Genomic DNA, 12404 nt, shown 5'->3' with positions numbered 1-12404 from the left:
TTGAATTCCTGATCTTTCCAAGATTTTTATCATGAATGTGTGTTGGATTTTGTCAAATGCTTTTTCAGAATCTAAGGAGATGATCATGTAGGTTTTATCTTTGAGTTTGTTTATATAGTGATTTACATTGATTAATTTTCCTATATTAAACCATCCCTGCATCCCTGGGATGAAGCCTACTTGGTCATGATGGATGATTGTTTTGATGTGTTCTTGGATTTGCTTTGCTAGAATTTTATTGAGTATTTTTTGCATAGATAGCCATAAGGTAATTTGGTCTGAAGTTCTCTTTCTTTGTTGGGTCTTTGTCTGGTTTAGATATCGGAGTATTTGTGGCTTCATTGAATGAATTGTGTAGATTACCTTCTGTTTCTATTTTGTGGAATAGTTTGAGGAGAGTTGGAATTAGGTCTTCTTTCAAGGTCTGATGGAACTCTGCACTAAACCCATCTGGTCCTGGGATTTTTTTTTTTTTTTTTTTTTGGTTGGGCAACGATTAATAACTGCTTTATTTCATTAGGGGAAATGGGACTGTTTAGGCTGTTAATCTGAGCTTGATATAACTTTGGTACCTGGTATATGTCTAGAAAATTGTCCATTTCATCTAGGTTTCCCGGTTTTGTTGAATATAGCCTTCTATAGTAGGATCTGATGATGTTTTAGACTTCCTCAGGTTCTGTTGTTTTTCATTTCTGATTTTGTTAATTACGATACTGTTCCTGTGCTCTCTAGTTAGTCTAAGAGGTTATCTATCTTATTGATTTTCTAGGAAAAAAAAGCAGCTCCTGGTTTCGTTGATTCTTTGTATAGTTCTTTTTGTTTCCACTTGGTTGATTTCAGCCCTGAGTTTGATTATTTCCTGCCATCTTCTACTTTTGGGTGAATTTCCTTCCTTTTGTTCTGGAGCTTTTAGGTGTCCTGTCAAGCTGCTAGTGTATGCTCTCTCTAGTTTCATTTTGGAGGCACTCACAGCCATGAGTTTTCCTCTTAGGACTGCTTTCATTGTGTCCCACAAGTTTGGGTATGTTGTAGCTTCATTTTTATTAAACTCTAAAAAGTTTTTTATTTCTTTCTTTATTTCTTCCTTGACCAAGTGATCATTGAGTAGAGTTTTGTTCAGCTTCCACGTGGATGTTGGCTTTCTATTACTTATGCTGTTACTGAAGATCAGCCTTAGTCCATGGTCATCTGATAGGATGCATGGGATAATTTCAATATTTTTGTATCTGTTGAGGCCTGTTTTATGACTAACTGTATGGTCAATTTTGCAGAAGGTACCATGAGGTGGTAAGAAGAAGGTATATCCTTTTGTTTTAAGATACATTGTTCTGTAGATATCTGTTAAATCCCTTTGTTTCATAATTTCTGTTAGTTTCACTGTGTCTAGATTCTGTTTCCATGATTTGTCCATTGCTGAGAGTGGGGTTTTGAAATCTCCCACTATTATTGTGTGTGTTGCACTGTGTACCTTGAGCTTTACTGAAATTTCTTTAATGAATGTGGATGCCCTTGCATTTGGGTCATGGAAATTCGGAATTGAGAGTTCATCTTGGAAGATTTTAGCTTTGATGAGTATGAAGTGTCCCTCCTTGTCTTTTTTGATAACTTTGGGTTGGAAGTCAATTTTATTTGATATTAGAATGGTTGCTACTCCAGTTTGTTTCTTCAGATCATTTGCTTGGAAAATTGTTTTCCAGCCTTTTACTCTGAGGTAGTGTCTGTCTTTTTCCCTGAGATGTGTTTCCTGTATGCAGGAAAATGTTGGGTCCTGTTTATGTAGCCAGTCTGTTAGTCTATGACTTTTTATTGGGGAATTGAGTCCATTGATATTAAGAGATATTAAGGAAAAGTGATTGTTACTTCTTGTTAATTTTGTTGTTAAAGTTGGCATTCTGATCTTGTGGCTGTCTTCTTTTAGGTTTGCTGAAGGATTACTTTCTTGCTTTTTTATAGGGCATCATTTCCCTCCTTGTGTTGCAGTTTTTCCTTTAATATCCTTCAAAGGGCAGGATTCATGGAAAGATACTGTGTAAATTTGTTTTTGTCATGGAATACTTTGATTTCTCCATCTATTGTAATTGAGAGTTTTTCTGGGTATAGTAGCCTGGGCAGGCATTTGTGTTCTCTTAGGGTCTGTATGACATCTGTCCAGGATCTTCTGATTTTCATAGTCTCTGGTGAGAAGTCTGGTGTAATTCTAATAGGCTTGCCTTTATATGTTACTTGACCTTTTTTCTTTACTGCTTTTAATATCTTTATTTACTGCATTTGTTGTTCTGATTATTATGTGTCGGGTGGAATTTCTTTTCTGGTCCAGTCTATTTGGAGTTCTTTAGGCTTCTTGTATGTTCATGGGCATCTCTTTCTTTAGGTTAGGGACATTTTCTGCTATAATTTTTTTGAAGATATTTACTGGCCTTTTAATTTGAAAATCTTCATTCTCTTCTATACCAATTATCCTTAGGTTTGGTCTTCTCAATGTGTCCTGGATTTTCTGGATGTTTTGAGTTAGGATCTTTTTCCATTTTTTATTTTTTTTAATTGTTGTGTCCATGTTTTCTATGGAATCTTCTGCACCTGAGGTTCTCTCTTCCTTCTCTTGTATTCTGTTGCTGATACTTGCATCTATGGTTCCTGATTTCTTTCTAGGATTTCTATCTCTAGAGTTGTCTCCCTTTGTGATTTCTTTATTGTTTCTACTTTCATTCTTATATCCTGGATGGTTTTGTTCAATTCTTTCACCGGTTTGTAGTATTTTCCTGTAACTCTCTAAGGGATCTTTGTGTTTCTTCTTTAAGGGCTTCTAGCTGTTTACCTGTGTTTTCCTGTATTTCCTTCTTAAAGTCCTCCATCATCATCATGAGAAGTGACTTTAGAACCATGTCTTGCTTTTCTGGTGTGATGGTGTATCCAGGACTTGCTATGGTGGGAGAGTTTGGTTCTGATGACGTGAAGTAACCTTTGTTTCTCTTGCTTCTGTTCTTATGCTTGCCTCCTGCCATCTGATTATCTTGAGTGCTTGCTGCCCTCAATATATCTGATTGGATCCTGTCCTTCCTATAATCCCAGTTGATTCAGGACTCCTCAGAGTCCAGCTTTCTTTGTGATTCTGTGATTCCAGGCTCCTATGATCCTGAGATTCTGGGTGTGTCAGAGTTCTTGGCAGTCAAGCTTCCTCTGAGACTCTGAGATCCTGGTGTGACCAAGTTCCTGTTATCCTGGGATCCTGAAATCCTAAGATCCTGGCCGTGTAACAGCACCTGGGTGGGTGTCTCCTCTGAGGACTGTAGGGCTGTCTGGTGTGTTTGAAACCAAGGTATACCAGTATAGATCAGAAGGAACCCCAGCATCTGCTCAGGCATGGCTCCTGTATGCTTGCTCCTGCTGTCACAGGCACATCACAATTGGTTTGGAACAGATGTTGTGTTTCACTCACCAGTTATCCTAAGATTGTGTGGAGAGTCCTCTGGGGACCATAGGACTGTCCAATGATTCGTGCCCAAGGTGACCTGGAGCTGGCGACGACCGGAAGGGACTTGTGCCCCTGGTCAGATGGGTTTTCTGTTTCCCTGCTGCTGGCTCAGGCCCTGTGCATTTGGTTGGAACCGATATTCTATATGAAATTCTCTAGGAGATTCTCAATTTGCCCAATGGGTTTCTACTCCTTCACTACATTCACAAGGTACAGGAACACAGTCTACTTCTACACAGTTCACAGTAGCATATTCACCATCTTTCCCAGTGTTTCAAGGATATACCCATCATGCTCAAAAAATGTCAGGAAATTTGAAATCTTCCCATGAGTCTCTGATAAGTTAGATAACTACACAAGGCTCTAGACCCTTTGCTATCTCCCCATAGAGATCCAGGATACTCACCATTCCCTCAAGGGCTCTAAAAATTTCCATATCTTCCTATGAAGTGCTAGGCCCTTCTTATGATCAAGGGCCCATAATAAAATTCCCATGTGTTCCAGAAGTTGGATTCTCTATCTCTCCATCTCTGTCTCTGTCTCTGTCTCTCTCTGTCTCTCTCTCTCTTTGACAAAGGTATATTTCAAACTTTGTCATTCTCCCAAGTTACTCTACAAACATCATCTTCTGTCAAGAGAACTCTTGAAAAACCACCAGCTATGTGAGGTACTCTAGAATTTCAGCCTCATTCTGTGGGGGTATCTGGGACATTTCCAATGAACCACAAAACATCAGAAAATTAGCTCTCTCTCCAAGAGTTTTAAATCTCTTCAGAATATTCATCAGGGACTTTAGGAACTTTGCCATCCTTCCCAGGAATTCTGGGTATTTCAATACCTGTCAACGGTACTGTGTGTCCTTGTGATTCTGATCCAATGATTCAAGGATCATTGACATCTCTCCAGAAAACTCTCCAATCTTCTTCATCTTTTCAGTTTCTTCCAGACCTATTCAATCTGTACCAGGGGCTTGGACTCCTTATTATCAAGCCAGTTTTGTCCAAAATTATCTATATCAGACCAATTGTCTCTAGGAACTTTTCTACCTCAGAAAGTATATTTAGGAGATTCATTGCTTATCCAAGGGATTATGTGAATTTTGACACCATCACAAGACTATCTAGGACATCCAAATCATGATCAAGTGTATCCAGAAATGTCCATATCTTCCCAAGTATATCTAGGACCCTTTGTAGCCCAATAGGCTTTAGCATATTCATCATATGCTCTAGGAAGTTTTGGAATTTTTAATTTTCAGAAGGAATTCTAGGAACACCAGGTTCTACCCAAGGTGCTTGAGAAATACCATCATCTACTGAAGGGACAATGGAACCGTCACCACCTGCTGAATATATTCTAGGAATTAAGGCTCTTATGGAAGGGAATCCTGGGTCCTTCCCAATTTACCCTAGAGACATCAAGACCTTTGTCATCTTCACAAGATGCTTACAAAGCTTCAGAATCTGCCTTGTTCTCTAGAAGCTTTAGCATCTGCCCAAGAGGTACTGACCTTTTAACATTTGTCCAAGGTGTTGTGGGTCCTTCCATATATGACCAAGTGATACTGGGACCACTAACATTTTCCCAGGAAATTCTCAAAACTTCAATCTCTATGGACAGGAGTCTGTGAAATTTACCCCATCACAAATGGGTTAATTAGGACCTTCCATAACAGATAAAGGGCTTCAGGAATTGTCTTCAAGCGAAGAGGTGACTAATACTTTCACAGCCTCAGGAAATTTATGAAGAATTCATAGATTTATTTAAACATATCTAAATAGATATGAATCTATTTATTGTCCACACAAGAAGCTGTCCATATCATTACAAGAATCTTCTCGACATTTACCATATGTTAAATGGTTTCAAAACACTCCCCTGTCATCCCAAGAGTCCCCAGGTCTTGTTTGGACACAAAAGGCTTTAGGATATTCACCTTTTGATCCACAATATCCTGAACTTTCTGCATCTGTCCAGGGGACACTAGTAACAATGCTATGGACTCAAAGCAGTCTATAAATATCATCTGTCTCTCAAGAGATTATAGAACTTTCATCACCTGCCAGAGAATGTCTTGGATTTATACGTTCTTCAGCAGTTAATTTAGAGGCAGCAGAAACTCGGCCATCTGCTCAAGCATTTATAAGACTTCAGAATCTGTGTCAGGGACTCTAGAATCTTTGATATCTGTGCCAAGTGTTCTGGGAATTTTGAAACCTAATGAAGGTATGCTGGATCTTTCAGTACCTGACCAAGGGATTCTGGGAACACCACCATCTCTCCAGGAAACTGGAACTTTCTTAACCAGTCCAAGGGCTGCTAGAATCTATGCCATCTATACAAGAGACTGTGGGAGCTTTCTTTGCAACAGGTTTTGGAAATCTCCATTTGTTCACATGGCAACATTATTCCTATCTCTTCTCATGAAGAATGGCCAAAACATTCCTCTTATCCCAAGAAAAGCTCTATATTATTCAATTCTACCAAAGGATATTGAGATATGTCAATATATCTGAATATTGACATATATTCAATATGAATATCAAAGGGAATATTCCCTTCCAGAACTTCATGGCTTAAAATATATCCTTCTGCCAAATGTAGGCTCATATCTTCCATGTATGCCAAAAAGGGCTTAAGTCTTACCTCTAGTCCTTCAAGGAGTGTCTCACTCTGAAAATCATCAAAATTGGGCTTCTGATACCACCCTTAAAGAGGTCTCAGATGTTCTTCCTCTGCACAATGTGGCACCAGACATTCTAAACAGAAGAAAGAAAAATCAAGACATGCTTTTTAAGACCAAGCAGGCCTCAATACTGTGCCATCAGAAGATGAGGTCTCACAATTTTGCTATTCTTCCAAAAGGGGTGAAAGAGTTTCCAGATCTGACAAAAGGGGTTCAAGGCTTAAAATGGAAACCAAGAGGAGCCTCACTGCTTTTGCCAAAGGAAGCCACAGATCCTCAGGATCTCATGAGGAGGTTCTCAGATTTCTCCCATCTCCCCAAGAAGATGGGAGAACCCAAATCAAAAGGCCCCTTCTGACCATGCAGACACCAAATATTCCCACTCAAAACACAGGGGTTACAAATGATCTGCTTTGCCAAAAAGAGGACACAGAAATTCTTCATATTTCCAAAAAGATAGGACACCAAAAGCTACTCCCCAAGGGTACATAGCAACTTCCATCTCTACAGAAGAGGACATTGGGATGACTTCCTCTCTTGAAAAGGGCCCCAGGCATTCCACCTCTACTCATGAGAATCCCAGACACACAACTTCTACCAGCAGTAGACTGAGGAATGCCCCTGAGACCAAGGAGCCATCAAAACTTCTCCTGCAGAACAAAAATGCATTATGTTTTCTCCAGATGGAAACAGTACCCATGGGAGTGTCAAAACATCATTAACCCAAGAAGACGTCAGCCACCCTATTTCTACTGAAGAACACTCAAAAATGTTCTTTCTGTTCAAGAGGAAGAGAAACCTTCCATTAGCACAACGGGGGTGGGGGTGGGGTGGGGTGGGGTCAGGGCTTTGTTTCCTGTCCCACGGGGATTCACTTATATTAGTATCAATTTCAAAAGGGAGTATCACATACTTCCCTGTTATCCAAGAAAATTCAGACAAATCATATTCCAACTAGGGGACCAGAGATCTTCCCTCTCTTACCAAGGGAGAGAGACAGCCTTCAAGTATGATCATGGGTCCCCCATTGTAACCCTTCTGTCATAGTAGCCCATAAATATTCACATTTAGTCTCGTGTATTCTTCTAAGTACCCTATTATTAAAGGAAGCTTTAGTTCTATACTCTCCCCTAAAGTAGTTATCAGAACTTTTCTGACTGACCAATGTGGCCCTCAGGCTCTCCCAGTCCCACCAAACAGACATTAGATATGGCACCTTGTTTCAGACAGACTCAGAATGTTTCAGGCTGAAAGAGAGGTCGTCTTTAATACCCCATCTAACAAACGGCCTCAGAGATATTCCTTGTGACAAAAGAGAACCCAAAAATTTTTCCTCTAATTAAACCTCTGATTTATCCCTTCTGCCCAAGGTGCACAAGAGCTTCCCAGCCTGCCAAATGGAGCTGCTAAGGCATCCCATTTCAGTAGAGGAGCCTGGGCCATAACTCTCTTACCATGGCATCTTAAATTCTTTTTATCCTCAAGCTACCCTCCTATTTTCCCATCTTGTGCCTCATATGCACAACAGGAGTTTAGAACTTTTTCTTCTCATCAACCATCCCTCAAAGATATGACTTCCTCTCCTAGCTGCCTCAGATACTCATTGAGTAATCAGATTGGCCTCTCAGAATAAAAGCATGACAGATGTTCCCTTTCTCATTATGAATAGCTCACAATATTTGGCTAGAAGAACATACTATACAATTTGTTGCCAATGGGGAAGAAAATGTTCTTCTGACCAGTGTGGACCTAGGCCTACTTCATCTGACCTAATGGGTGACAAATTAACTCCCTCTATCCAAGGTGCACTGAATACTTCTTATTCTGATCTACTGACCTTACAACCTCTGTCAAAAGAACAGGATCCTGGTATCTGAGATCCTAGATCCTAAGGGTAGCTAGCAAAGACATAAACCCAGGTTCTATGCCTTAAGCTTGGTCAGCATCAATGAAGAAGCCATGTTCTTCATGTTCAGAAGAGGGCAGCTGGTTTATCACAAGACCTACTTGCAAAATAACAAAATACCTCCTAACATGTTGGAGGTTTATTACACTGCTGGCTGGCCTGCATGATGTAGATGTTCTAGGTTACCTTGAAGATGGGATAAGGAAATGTTCAGGCCTTCTGTACTCCCCAAATTGAGCCTTGATCTTCCCCTGATACGCATGAGATGCTTTGGCCTTTCTGCTTTCCCCAACATAATATTAGACTTTCTGCCTCTAAGGAATTGTTCTTAATAATTTCTGGTTTTGAATACCTCAAACATTGTCATTTTATCCAAGGATCCTCTAAATTGTGTTTCTGACAATCTGGTCTCATATTCCTTCAGAACCAGGAAGACTCATTCTTTCTCAATACCTGAAATAGAGCTCAAATCATTCTCCAGGGCTCAAGTGGTTCTCCCTCAGGAATACTCTGTCTAAACCAGGAAGCCAAATATATTCTAGTTATTCTCAATTTGGGTTCAGATCTACTGCTTTGGGACCACACTTCTTCAAACTACTGTATGGAACAAGGGGGTTTCTGATCTGTCAATTCAGAACCAAGGATCATCAGATATTCCCCAATAGCCTAACTGGTCTTATTCTTATCTGTTTAGAAACATTGTCCCTCACAAATTTCACCAAGAACTTAAGGGGGTTTCAAATATACCTCCTCATTATCAAAGGTGTCAGATACTTCCCAGTGTTCAATGAAACATAGGCACACCATTCCTTTGAGAACCAGGAAACCTCAGACATTCAGTAATTGCTTAAATGGACTACATACTTACCACTTCAAAACATGGGTGACACACACATCCTTAATGTCTGAAGGGATCCTGAGATAGATGGTTGATAAGCAGAGGAATTTAAACCTCTTCAAGGTCTCAGGAAGAACTCAAATGCAGTCCTTTAAGAATTAATGTGCAATAGAATTTCTGCAGTCACAATGGGGATTCAGACCTATCCTTCTAGAACCAGAACACTTTCTGCCTCCTGCCAATAACTCAATCAAGTCTCACATATGCCCCCTTAGAAATAAACTAGCCCACAACTGCAAGGGGGTTGACACCCTAATTGAATATATTCTGAAGACTTCCTTAGATTTATTTTATCTAACTGTAGTAGCCACTGATTTAATGTTAAGAAAAGGGGGGCTGCTGTAGCATACTGTCTTAGAATAAAAATATTTAGTTTTGTTATGTCTGCAGGATGAGTATGAGATGTGTCTCTTTTATGAAGCAAGCTGTAGAACTGACCTTGTGCCCTATGAGTGTATCCCTAACACTCATGCTTTTGCTGAAGCATGCTCAAGAATGAATCTCTGTGACCAAGAACACCTGGGGGATTCTTTTTATATTCATGGCTAAGATGTACCATCCCACTAAGAAACATAAGAGCCTATCCCTCAGACTGTATCAGTTAGAAATACATTTTAATAACTCCTCTCAGAAAGAAAGGAAGAAAGAAAGAAAAAGAAAGAAGGAAGGAAGGAAGGAAGGAAGGAAAGAGGGAGGGAGCAGGAGAGAGGGAGGGAGGATGGAAGGAAGGAAGGAAGAAAGGAAGGAAGGAAGGAAGGAAGGAAGGAAGGAAGGAAGGAAGGAAGGAAGGAAGGACAAGCAAGCAGAGAACTCTGGATTCAAATTCATGGTCAATTAAAATACCTCAGCCTGGATCCAAGATCCAAGACTATCAATCTTTAAGCTGCTCATAGGAAAGGGAGCTGTCCTCTTCCACTTCCATATCTATGTGGCTTACTGTAAGTTTAAGTAGGGAACAGATCCAGGGTCTTTGACCAACCTGTCAGAAGAAACCTCAGACTGCTTTCAAACCCCAATGGAGTACTCAGAGATAATAATTTTATAGAGTTCTCTGAAGAAGTAGAGGTGTGCAGTGCCTGGACCATACTCTTCTACAGAAACAGGGATACTCCCCTTCTGGCCAAGAGAGTCTAGGATATTTCTCCTTTCCAAAACTTTGGTAGTTTTCTTCCTCTTACGACTGAGGCCTTAAAAGTTACCCATTTGATCTAATGGACTCTCAGAACATTCCATTCTGGGCAAGGGCCCATGAGAGTTCACAGAAATCAAGAAGATCAAGCAAATTCTGGAAGTTCACTTTTCTTGAGTAAAGTCACCTGACATGCTGTGATATCATCAATCTGTCTTAGTTCTGGTTGTTTGAACATGATTATTGGGAGTCAATCATGCTGGGGAAACCCACACTAGCTGTTAATGAATCCTGGTATTGATACTTGGTCTCTTGCAGATTCAGCTAAAGATAATGATATCCTAGACTGTGAAGAATAGTTAGAAGATGAAGCAATATAAGGACCGCATGAGCTATGGTAGATAATTTATTTTTTGCTCAGAGTTTTATGGAATTTTCACACTCTGTTTTTCTCTCCTGTCTCTTGCACATCAGAAACTCCTCTTTTCCCTAGAGTGTTCACTCCTTCTACCTTTGATTAATGAGGCATCAGAATTTCCCATTGAAGCAGTGGGAGATGCAGATTATTCCAGTTTGTCCAAAGGAGGCTTAGACATCCATTTAATGTGAGGATACCCACACAACTTCCTGATATTACGAAGTGAGCCTCAGACATTCTTTCAAAATAAATGGTTCTCCAATTTTTCTTTGGTCTAAGGTAAACTATAGATTCAAACATGATACAATGAAGAACCTCTGGAATACATACTTTGGCAAGGAAGATGGCTATATTCTGTTTCTTTTGAACAAGGAAACTTTAGACACATACTTTCATTTCAAGGGTGTTTCATACAAATTCTTCTGATTAAGGAGGCTGCAGACCATGCCAGTCACATGAAAACTCACTCAGATTTTGATGTTTTTCTCAAGGCAACTTTAAATCAACATCTTCTGACAGTGTTTTCTGCAGGGAATCCACCTCTATCCATAGAATCCCCAGTTTTACTTCTCTAATACATTGTAATAGTAGCTACTTCCATAGAAGAATAGCATAAACAACTAGCCTCGTGGGCCTGAGGAACTACTGGATTTTTGTTCTTCCCATTCCCAGCTGTACATTTTTGGGTTAGTTGAACTCATTACAATAAATCCCTTAAATACATATAGAGACATACTACAAATTCTATTACACTAGAGAACCCTAACTAAGACAGAAGTTGATACTAGTAGTGGAGTATTGCTGTGATAGGCCTGACTATGCTTTTGTTTGGAAGATCATGGATTTTTGAACTTTGGATTTGGTAAGGAATGAAATTCTTTAAATGGACCTTAATGGCCTATCCTAGTAGGAATATGGAAGACTGTGTTACTGAGAGTGATTCAAACAGTGCATACCTGGCCCAACATGTTTCAGAAGAGAATTTCAGTATATGGCATGGAAGGCTTTGTTGCTGAGAGTGATTCACACTGTGCAGACCTGGCCCAACAGGTTATAGAAGAGAATTTCAATATATGGCATAGAGACTGCTTTAGCTGAAATTTTGGTGAAGAATGTGACTGGTTTTTTTTTTTTTCACCATTGTATGAAGAGTCTGCCTGAGGCTAAGGTGAAGAGATGTAGATTAATTGCTTTGAAAAAGGAAGTCTCAAAACAGTCTGGTATAAATTCTGTTGCGTACTTACTAAAGTTCACTCTCATGAAGAGTGTTCTAATGAAAAGGAGGAGCTGAGGAGGAGTTCAATATTCAAGAGGATAAGATGACCTGTTCTGTGGACATTTAACCTTTTTCCCCACCCATCCCTGTCATTGCTGTATAGGCACATAAACAAAGTAAAGTGGCCATGGTGGCAGAGATGGGGGTTATGCTTTGGCTCAACAACCTGGACTTCCACTCAACAAGGCTGACCTTGATACAGCTGCTGCAAACAGCAGAGACAACACTGAGCACCAGATATAGCACCATTCTTGGGGTATCCAGCCAGCAATCAGGTGGCAGGATGACTATATTGGAGCACTTCCTTTGTGGAAAGGACAATGTTTTGTTCTTACAGGTGTAGATACTTATTATGGTTATAGATTTGCCTTTCCTGCATATAAGGCTTCTGCCAAGCTTACCTTGTATAGACTTGCAGAATTCCATATCATCCATCATTTTCCGCAGAGATTTGCTTCTGACAAAGATTGGAGCTCTTTTAAAAACCAAGGGCTAATATCCACTTATCAGTGAGTACATATTGTGTGAGTTCCTTTGTGACTGGGTTACCTCACTCAGGATGAAGCCCTCCAGGTCCATCCATTTGCCTAGGAATTTCATAAATTCATTCTTTTTAATA

At 39.9% G+C, this 12404-nt stretch overlaps 1 pseudogene across 1 annotated transcript in view; it reads right to left on the bottom strand.

Annotated features, from left to right (window-relative positions):
• Positions 1-9024, bottom strand: part of LOC110288035 (testin pseudogene) — a 55610-nt pseudogene extending 46586 nt beyond the window's left edge. Inside the window, exons 1-2 of the transcript XR_015047104.1 lie at positions 8933-9024; positions 6119-6231 (exon numbers count right to left, since the gene is read on the bottom strand). The product of XR_015047104.1 is annotated as a testin pseudogene (transcript). The remainder of the gene's footprint in view (positions 1-6118; positions 6232-8932) is intronic.
• Between the last annotated feature and the right edge of the window lie 3380 nt (positions 9025-12404).

Source organism: Mus caroli, unplaced genomic scaffold (genome assembly GCF_978045245.1).
Source record: "Mus caroli unplaced genomic scaffold, Mus_caroli_1 scaffold_5, whole genome shotgun sequence".
Taxonomy (NCBI): domain Eukaryota; kingdom Metazoa; phylum Chordata; class Mammalia; order Rodentia; family Muridae; genus Mus; species Mus caroli.
Note: the sequence above shows the minus strand (reverse complement) of the source record. Positions and strands in the feature narration are given on the sequence as shown.